Here is a 10,627-nt window from a genome sequence, read left to right as displayed (position 1 = left end):
AAGCGTCCGACTTCAGCCAGGTCATGATCTCACGGTCCGTGAGTTCGAGCCCCGCGTCAGGCTCTGGGCTGATGGCTCGGAGCCTGGAGCCTGTTTCCGATTCTGTGTCTCCCTCTCTCTCTGACCCTCCCCCGTTCATGCTCTCTCTCTGTCCCAAAAATAAATAAAAAACGTTGAAAAAAAAAAAAAAAAAAAAAAAAGGAGCATCACTTCAGGGCAGAACATTCTTTGGAATTCTGGTCGAAACCGTGGACGTTCGGTCTGAACAACGCCTGCTCTTTAACGCATCCATTTGACTTTTGTTTTGGGGCCTCGTCTTAACCCCGAATAGTTGGGGATTTCGTTTCCTCTCTCTCCGCTCCACGGAAGCTTGTTAGGGTACTTGGCCTTTCCCACTACTCCCCGTGTCTTTCTTTTTTCTCTCTTTTGTACATGGGAAAAAAAAAATGTATTTTTGTACCACATCTCATACCTGGAAGAGAAACCTTTTTTTAATGTCTTCCGGGTTGTAGGACCTATTAGCGCGACACTTCATATTCAGTGTGATCTAGAAAACCCTGACAGAAACGACCGTGGATGGGTTCGAATTAAGACTCTGTTTTCTAGAGATCTTAAACTCGACTAGTTTTTATTTTCCAGTGCCTCAGTAACAACCAACGCCAAGGACAGAAAAGGAGAAGGACCGGCCATCTCAAAATTGCTGGACTTGAGTGGATCTTCTGGGGTCTGTGTCCAGAGGGACCTGTTCCCTGACGTGCTGGCGAAGACGCTTCGTGGTACGTCAGCCCTCCACAAAGGCATTCCCCGTACCGGTCAAGATCAGCATCCCCTGGCTTCCGGGGGGGGGGGGGGGGGGGAGTCTTGGCCTCATGTTTCCGTGATAACCCACATCACTTCTGGGGGCAAAACGCAGCAACAGAATTTCTTGAAAGCTGCTCTTGTGAATTGTGCCGGGGTCTTCATTTACGAAGGTGACCTGGGTGACAGCACGGGGGCCAATCCCATTGAGAGAAGGTTCTCGGCACGGTTCCCTAAAGCACCTGGCCGCAGCATGCCTTGCAGGGCCTCGCGAAGCCTCACACGGGGTCGGGACGCGGAGTGGGTGTGTGTCTGGACTCCGTCACCGCGGTGGGAGGAAGCAACGGGTTTGAACATGCCCTACCGGGTGCCAGGCGCGGACGTGCAGGTTGGGGGGCAGTGGTCGGGAGGGTTGTGATGTGACTTTGCACGCCCGTGAGGGCTGGCTCGGGGGGGGGAAGGCGTAAACCACCTTGATTGCCGGTCTGCCTCCGATTCAGCGGCCTCACGGACAGCTTAGGAAAAACACGCCAAAGCCAACGCATCAAAAACACGGTTAATACGCCTTGTCGTTAGCGGAAATTCTGAACCGTTTCATTTCTGTGCTTCCTGGTACTCCCCAAGATGCTTTAGGTGAAGGACGTCTGGTAACTTCTCCCTGACGGGGTTCGAATTGCCCGACTGAACCCAAAAGCCAGCTCCGGCCATCCAGCTGGCTTGTGTTAGCAGGAATTCCTAAGGCCCTGAGGTGTCACCCCCTCGTCCCCAAATCAAAATAGTAATGATAATAGATCTCCATTCCGCAAAGTTTTGTTTACGGTCCTTTGAGTCTTGGACTTTTTGCCCCTCACTTGTGAGTGGTGAGCGATAGAATTATCTATTTTTTGCAGGGTCTAGCATAGTACCCTTAAAATGAGTAACGGACAGCCGTCGATATGATATACAGTCTCTGGGAGAAGCAGGCTTTGTTCAGCGTCCTGAGTTTTTTGCAGGAGACACGGCAGGACCAGTTTTTTCCCCTGTGGTGGCATAAAAAGCTGATGGTCATTTGCATCGTTTACGGGAAACCTGTGGCAGCTAACGGTGTCATCGACCCTATGTCCCCACGTCTTTTCGCAGATTTCAAGGTTTTATTGTGGTGTCAGCTTAACATTCGCATGTGTGTTCAATCTCTGGGTACCGTGCAATTCAACTGATTTCTTGTGATGGTGACGGTGATTTGTGCTCACTTAAAATCCAGCGAAGCAATCCTTTATTTCCCTCTTAACTGGGAATCATACTAGTGAGGTAACCGTGTCCATTATCGAACAGTGCGTTCGTGATTGAGTTCATCCTGTGTGTGTATCTGGTTATAAATTTTATGCAGCATTTGATTTCACGCTTAATCTAAACCCATCTGATTTGAATACGCTGGTGTGTGTGTGTGTCTGTGCTGTGTGCGCATTTTAGTTGCCTAAAGCCTTGGGAAACTGACTCTGTGCGTGTCAAATGGAGATCTGAATGTATAAGGCTTCTTTTATTTGCAAAATGCTAAATACATTCCTCTTATTTATTAAATCACTGGCTTTAGTGTTCTGTAGAGATATTTGTAGACCGATTTCAGAACAGAATGAAAATATTGTGAAAATTGCGGCTCAATAAACGTTTATTGTAATTTCGTTGTACGGGCTTCCTAAATATATGTCATCACTCCTAACCGAGCATTTGTGGAATTTCCCCGACTTTGTGTTGGTTGATTCTGTGATTCTGTTCCCCGGTCTGGGAAATCAAATAATCTTAACGTGTTGGAGGTAGGTAGGGCCACCAGATAAAACATGGGATGCCCAGTTAAATTTGAGTTTCAGATAAACAACAAATACTTTTTAAGTATACATATATCCCAATCACTGTATGGGATATATATATACTAAAAAAATTTTTTAATGTTTATTTATTTTTGAGAGAGAGAGAGAGAGAGAGACAAGGCATGAGTTGGGGAGGGGCAGAGAGAGAGAGGAAGACACAAACTCAGAAGCAGGCTCCAGGCTCTGAGCTGTCAGCACAGAGCCCGATGCGGGGCTCGAACCCATGAGCCATGAGATCATGACCTGAGCCGAAGTCGGACGCTTAACCACCTGAGCCACCCAGGAATATACATATACAAAAAACGTATATTTCAAATTTAACCAGGAAAACTATTTTTATTTGCTAATTGGGGCAACCCCAGGAGGGTTTTGCAACACATGTAGACCCTTCCCCCCCACCCCGAACTGAGATGCTCTCCTGGGTGCTAAAAATTATTTCCTTAGCAAATATTCAGGAGCAAATGTAACATCAGAAGAGTCCGATGAAACACACTTATGACCCAAAAGTACTGCTCCTGGGCGTGTGAGTTATTTGGAGGCCACCTGGGTGACCGGGGGACAGAACAGCAAGTTAGCCACAACAGCCGCGTCGGGTCAGAAAATAGGAACCACGCTGAGACAGGAAAGCCTTGTCCCTTTGAGTGAATTAAATATAAGCCATTAATCATTTTGTGAGAGCACATTAAAAAAAAACAAAAAAAAAAAAACATCTCGGTGAAAAACAGCAGGTGGAAAAGGAGGGTGGAAGCAGGTCCCGGGACCAAGAAAGTGTTAAACGAAATGGGAGTGAGGCCTCGCCCGGTGAGGCTGCACCAGGCTGAGCAGTGTGACTGACAGAGCAGAGGGCACAAATACACGTCCCTGCCCCCGACCCAGCCTCCATTTACCGTCTTCGCTTTCGCTGCCCTCTCTGCCAAAGCCACCAGCTGCTTCCAGCCAGCAGGTGGTTTACCTAACACCCAGGGCAGCTACGTGGTGCATGGGCACCTCGGCACCTGTCCCCAGTCCGGACTGAGCTGTGCTGTTGGCCGCTTTTTTTTAAAAATATTTTTTTAATTGTTTAATGTTTATTTATTTCGAGAGAGAGAGAGCGAGTGCACACAAGCTGGGGAAGGGCAGAGAGAGGGAGACACAGAATCCCAAGCAGGCTCCAGGCTCCGAGCTGTCAGCACAGAGCCCGACACGGGGCTTGAACCCACAAACCGCGAGATCACGACCTGAGCCAAAGTCGGACGCTCAACCAACCCGGTCACCCAGGTGCCCCCCGCTTGTTTCATTTTTAACACCAGCTTTCCCGAAGTATAACTGACATACGGTGAACCATGCGTGTTTCAGGTGGACGGGGAACACATTGGCCGCTTCCCAAACCCTCAGTGTGCCGGCCTCTTGACCTCCCTGCTCTCCTGCTTCCAGGCAACCTCTCATCTGTACTCTGTCCCTACACATTAGCCTGCGTTTTCTAGCATTTCACACAAACGGAATCAAACAGCGTGTGCTTGCTTTTCTACCGTTCCGTTGGGCTCGGCGTAATTATGCTGAAATTCACCCAGGTTGGGTGTGTCCGTAGCTCCCTCCTTTCTGTTGCCGGGTCGTGGTCCCACTGCCTGAATATACCTCCCTTTGCGTATGCATCCACCTGCCGGCGGGTTGGGGCTGTTCCCAGTCTGGGGCTCTTACAAATAAAGCCACACGTAGGCACAGATCTTTGTATCCACATTGTGTTTCGTTTGTCTTACGTGAATACTTGGGAGTGCAACGGCTAGATCGTGTAACAGGCGTACGTTTAGTTTCCCGAAAAAGTGTTTTCTGAGGTGGTTGTACCCACGCTTTCACCAGCTCTGTATGAGAACCCCAGTTCCTCCACGACCCCACTGACACTTCGTATGGGTGGTATTTTCTTTTTTTTTTTTTTTTAATTTTTTTTAATGTTTATTTATTTTTGGGAGAGAGAGAGAGACAGTGTGAGCAGGAGAGGGGCAGAGAGAGGGAGACACAGAATCCCAAGCAGGCTCCAAGCTGTCAGCACAGAGCCCGACGCGGGGCTTGAACCCACAAACGGCGAGATCATGACCTGAGCTGAAATCAAGAGCCAGACGCTTAACCAATGGAGCCACCCAGGCACCCTGGAAGCTGGCCATCACTAATTAAAGCATAGTCAACCAGTAATAGTAAATAGTGTTTCCCTGAGTTCGGTGAGCCTGATTCTAGCAATTTATTGACTCCAAGGAGGCAGTCATGAACCTGATTTGTCACCAAGTCGGACAGAAGTGAGGGCAACCCTGGGTGGGGGGGCGAACTTGGGATTGACATCTGAAGGCCGGGGATGGTTTCGTGGGACTCAGCTCTTAACCTGTGGGGTCTGCACTGGTTCTGGGTAACTGGTCTCAGAATTGCTTAGTGAGAGGGAAAACTGTTTGCTGTCAGAGCGTTGAGAGCAGAGAAACAATTTTCCTTTAGATGAGTTTTCAGGACCAAGAGCGCCGCAGGTTGACGTGGGAGGTGATGAGGGAGGGGCGGTGGCCGTAAGCCCCCATAAATGACAGCCATCAGTGTGAGCTAAGAGCCTTCTGTGGGTCAGCTCCCCTGTACCTGCCCCAGCTTGTTGGAATTACACAGCCACTCTGCTAAGAAGGGATTATGTGGGTAATAAAACGAGAACACCTAGGCTCGGAGAAGTTAAAGAACATCTCCCAAGGTCAAATGCTTACAGCTCGGGGAACCTGGGTGGGCGCCCAGCCTTGCAGGCTATGTCCCTTGCGTCAGAAGTCCCGTCACCTGCTTTGGGATCTCCCTGCTGGGAAGCTGTACCTCTCATGGGTATTTTTATTATTATTATTATTTTTTGAACCTGTATCAACAGAGCTATTGGCGACCCTAATGAGATAATGACTACAAAGCCTGGCAATCAAAAAACTGAAATAACCACCTTTTCTATTCCAAAGGGTGACGGCCGGGAACAAGGATAAATAATATTTGTTTTACGGCTTATTGAGGTTTAAAAAAGTTAAGCCTTATGGGGCGCCTGGGTGGCACAGTGGTTAAGTGACCGACGTCAACTCAGGTCATGATTCGCAGTTTGTGACATTGAGCCTTGCATTGGGCTCTGTGCTGATGGCTTAGAGTTTGGAGCCTGCTTCGGATTCTGTGTCTCCCTCTCTCTCTGTCCCTCCCCAGCGTGCGTTCTCTCCCTCTCTCTCTCTCAAAAATAAACATTATAAACAATTAATTAAGAATCTTGCTATCTTGGGGCGCCTGAGTGGCTCAGTTGCTTAAGTGTCGGACTTCAGCTCAGGTCACGATCTCGTAATTTATGAGTTTGAGCCCCGCGTCGGGCTCTGTGCTGACAGCTCGGAGCCTGGAGCCTGCTTCAGATTCTGTGTGTGTGTCTCTCTCTGCCCCTCCCCTGCTTGCGCTCAGTCTGTCTGTCTCTCTCTCTCAAAAATAAATAAACTAAAAAAAAAAAAAAGACTGCAAAATTACCTTCCTTTGTGTTCAGATCCTTTCCCCGTATTGCTTAGAACACCCTGTGTGAATTGTGTACAATTATTTGAATGTTACCCCCACATGCATATATAAAGATACATCTATATAATTTTTTTTTTTTTTTTTTTTTTTGCATGAAGGAACCCTTGGAGGCTTAGAAATGTTCTTCATTCATTTGGATAGTCCTGTGGCTCTCACGTTGTGGTCTGGGTTCCTCCAGCTACATAAAATACTATTAATAATTAGTCGTTTGCATTCTCCACTTTATTCTTTCACGACTGTGCAACGGGGTTTTTCCAGAGACTATGAGATACGACATCACAACTGATGAACGGCGACACGGGCAGGAGGAACCCAGTGGTCCTTAAGTCAGATATTACAGATTAGGAGGTGTGTGGAACACTGCCACTCTTCTCGCTAGATGTTCCCGTTTTCTGGGGCGCCTGGGTGGCTCAGTCGGTTGGGCATCTGACTTAGGCTCAGGTCGTGATCTCGCGGTTCATGGGTCTGAGTCCCGCATCAGGCCCGTTGCTGTCAGCCTCTCAGCCCAGGCCCCGTTTCCTGGTTCATGGATGACAGCCGTCTCTCTGTTTGGTGAACACCAAACCTCGCCCCTGCCCCATCTCCCCACCACCGCGGTTTCCTCCCCTAAGGGGACCCCTGTGACCAGTTTCTTGTGACTCCTGCTAGGGGTAGTCAGTGACTGCACGAGGATATATAAATACACCATTCTTTAACACAAATCACAGCATATTGTCTGCGCTTTTCTGGAACCTGGTATTTGTGTGCATATAGCTGAGCCAGCTGCCCCATTCTGTGGCTATGAAAGGCCATTTTGTGGATAGGCCATAATTTATTTAACTGTTTCCGTATTGACCAACAGCCACACTTCCTAAATTGACTGACTTAGCCTAAGTCCCCATGTGTTTCTATGACTTTTTTTTTTTTTGATGTTTTTTATAGTTATTTCTGAGACAGAGAGGGACAGAGCATGAGCAGGGGAGGGGCAGAGAGAGAGGGAGACACAGAATCTGAAGCAGGCTCTGGGCTCTGAGTTGTTGGCACAGAGCCCGACGCGGGGCTTGAACTCATGAGCTGTGAGATCATGACCTGAGCTGAAGTCGGACGCCCAACCCACTGAGCCACCAGGGGCCCCGTGTTTCTATGACTTTGATGCAAGTTGTTGTACTCGGCGCAAATATGATGCTATATAACATCATTATACAACACAATGTAACATATAATATCGCAGAACCTAATTACACAACATGGCACAATATAACATTATTATATAATGATACAACCTAACATCATCGTATAACATGATTATGTGATAAGACAACATAGCATTATTATGTAATAACAGTACGGCATTATTGTACAAATGACCCAGTATAACTTATAACACAAAGTAACATTATACAATGTAACACGGTATATACAATATGACATTAAGCAATCAGTTTTGCCTCTAGCTTTTTGCCTAGGAACTGGGCTGCGAATTTCATTCCATCTTTCCATTGGTGTTGAAAATTTAAAACCAAGGTTGTGGCGACTGAATGAAAATGGGCATTAGTCTAATGGATAAGCTCGTTTTGTCTTTTTCTTTTAATGTTTATTTTATTTTTGAGACAGAGAGAGACAGAGCATGAACGGGGGAGGGGCAGAGGGAGACAGAATCGGAAGCAGGCTCCAGGCTCTGAACCGTCAGCCCAGAGCCCAACGCGGGGCTCGAACTCACAGACCGCGAGATCGTGACCTGAGCTGAAGCCGGATGCTTCACCGACTGAGCCACCCGGGTGCCCCTGTCTTTTGTTTTCCAAACACATTCTTTGTCCTAGCTGGTATTCAATCCTATGGCTCCTTAAGGGGGGGCAATTTCCTTCCGGCCTAGGGATTTGGGCTACCCTTCAGAAAGATTTTGTCTGTCTTGCGGCAAAGGTGTGTGGCCCTATTCGCTCTCAGCCAGCTACGACATGTATCCTCACCGTCTCTAAAACCGTAACGTCCAATACTTACTCCCGATCACTGCTGAATTACATTTTCGTTCTTAAATCCACACTTCAGTATTGGAAGTCTGCTATTGAGTCGACTGGAACTTGATTAAATCATAAAACATACTCCTTGGGAAACTGTAAATTATGGCCCACGGAACTGGATACTCACGGAATTAGCAAAGGAAACAGTTACGAAGTGGTTAGCTCATGATACAATGTCTGCTCCGCATCCAAACAGTCAAACCAGTTGGAGTGAGACTGTGGAGCCTAAAGAAAGAATCACACCGGCTTCCAGCCTAGATAAAAGTCAGAGAAACTCCCATCAGTGCCGACATGACGTTTTCATCGCCAGTGCTAAGATGTTACCTGCAATTTACCTACATTATGAGAATGAATTCTGAACTCTCTCTCTTTTTTTTTTTTATTTTTTCCTGTGTCAAAGTTTTTCTCAAAGTGTTTTAGTTCAATGATTGGGATGAGGGAGTGTGGGGTGGGCTGAGGGCAAAGTGCAGGCTAACAGCCCCCCGCCCCCAGGTGGGACGTGTGTGATGTTCCTCAGACACTCCTGGCTACCCAAGGACAAAGGGAAGGGGGGTACGTCCCGGCCATGGTGATGTGGGAAACTAAGGCAAATGAGAAATTACATCCCCTTACGGCCTGCAGCCCACTGACGAGTCCTGGAAACCGGCAGACTGACCTCCCTCTGGGAGCTCAGCCGTCCTGATGAGGACGCCTTGCTGGGGGCAAAGGAGAATCTTGGCTTAACATCGTCCTGACCCCCCAGGATCCGGTAAGTCTACTCTCAGGGATAAAAAGTCCTTTGGAAACTTCCTTTATCTCAATGGCCCCAAGACATACGCGGGCAATCATCCTCCAAGCTCATGGCCCCTGATACACATCGGAAGTGTCTCGTGACTGAGGTTTTACTAAACGACAATCATTGGCATTTGTGTAGCAACAGCTGGTCCCTCAAGGTCCTGGAAACCTTGCTTCCAAAATTCCTTAGAGACTTACTCTATGCCTGACCCCCTACCAACAAGAGGATATATAATCAGTTCCTGTCACGACCCCAGTGCAGCTCTTCCTGCCCGCGGGTCCTGTCCCCGTGCTTTCATAAAATCATGAAATCATTTGTTTTTGCACCAAACACATCTTCAAGAATTCTTTCCTGGCCATTGTCTCCAGACCACCCCGCCATCACCCCAAAACTTCATCAATTGCAGATCTCCATTGATAGGGATCGTGGGAAAATAATACCATCATTAAAAAGAGTTGGTTTGGGGGGCACCTGGCTGCCTCAGTCAGTGGAGCATGCCACTTTTGATCTCAGGGTTAAGTTCGAGCCCCACATTGGGAGGAAAGATTACTTAAAAATAAAAATTTAAGGGGCGTCTGAGTGGCTCCATTGGTTGAGGGCCAGACTCTTGATTGCAGCTCAGGTCATGATCCCAGGCTAGTGGGATCAAGCCCTGGGTCAGGCTCCACGCTGAGGATGGAACCTGCTTGGGATTCTCTCTCTCTACCTCTGCCCCTCCCCCGCTCGCACTCTTTCTCTCTAAAACAAAACAAAAATTAAAAAATAAAAAGACTAAAAAAAATCTTAATAGAGCTGTTTTTTGACAGCTGAGAATTCATACATGAACTGTACCTATTACTCTAGACACGGCTGTATGTTGAGAAAACATCTGGGTGAATAGAATGGAGAAAGTGACGTCAAAGGAAATGTAGCATTTATGCGGCCTATCCACAACCTGAAGGTTGTGATTGAACCGCAGGTTCAATTACATTTTCATTTCTAGGGTTATCTGATTGGAGCGTCCCATTCCTCTCCCGTTCTATTTTAGGGTTTCCAGTCGTAGTTAGATACTTCTTAATATTTATTTCACTTGGCTCTGGCTCCCACCCTTACAAATGTTTCAAGTGAGACGTTCAGAACTCAAGAGACTCTAAGAATGATGATCTCTCTCTCTCCATAGTTTTGAGAGATTGCACCCACAGTTCTGGGGGTTCACCATACCCATCACCCAACTTGACAACTTGAACCCTACACCCTCTGAGGTTAAGTGTGCAGTGAATTAAAACCTTTGAGAAGTCCTGAAATTTTCCTCTGCGTTTGCACAAAGCAAGGCACTGTGTACTGATTGCAACACTGTACATATTGAAATAATTGGCGTTACCTGAAAGCTTTGCCTGAGCGAATGCGAGCATTTAAAAGAAGCATTTAGAGTGCAAGCGAGTATTAGGCACGTGAGTTATCCGAGGATTTGGTTCGCCTTTCCCCATAGATTTGGTCCGGTTCCCTCCGATCCCCCACGTGCCCGAGTCTCGCAGGCTGGCGCCCCAGCACACACATCAGAATACGGCCATGCGAACATAAACGTGTGCCAGACGCTTCGCACGCGAATCTCCCGTCGGCCCCACGGCAGCGGAGCCGGAGGCTGTGAGTCGGGGGCCACTTGCGGGCCGGAGGGGAGACAAGCCGGCGGACCCCACGGACTCGCCCGG

At 47.8% G+C, this 10,627-nt stretch overlaps 1 long non-coding RNA gene across 1 annotated transcript in view; it reads right to left on the bottom strand.

The window, feature by feature from the left end:
* Positions 1–10,627, bottom strand: part of LOC122203719 — a 12,297-nt gene extending 1,670 nt beyond the window's left edge. Inside the window, exons 1-2 of the long non-coding RNA XR_006195315.1 lie at positions 10,300–10,627; positions 8,292–8,418 (exon numbers count right to left, since the gene is read on the bottom strand). This is a non-coding gene — a long non-coding RNA (uncharacterized LOC122203719). The remainder of the gene's footprint in view (positions 1–8,291; positions 8,419–10,299) is intronic.

Source organism: Panthera leo, chromosome D3 (genome assembly GCF_018350215.1).
Source record: "Panthera leo isolate Ple1 chromosome D3, P.leo_Ple1_pat1.1, whole genome shotgun sequence".
Taxonomy (NCBI): Eukaryota; Metazoa; Chordata; class Mammalia; order Carnivora; family Felidae; genus Panthera; species Panthera leo.
Note: the sequence above shows the minus strand (reverse complement) of the source record. Positions and strands in the feature narration are given on the sequence as shown.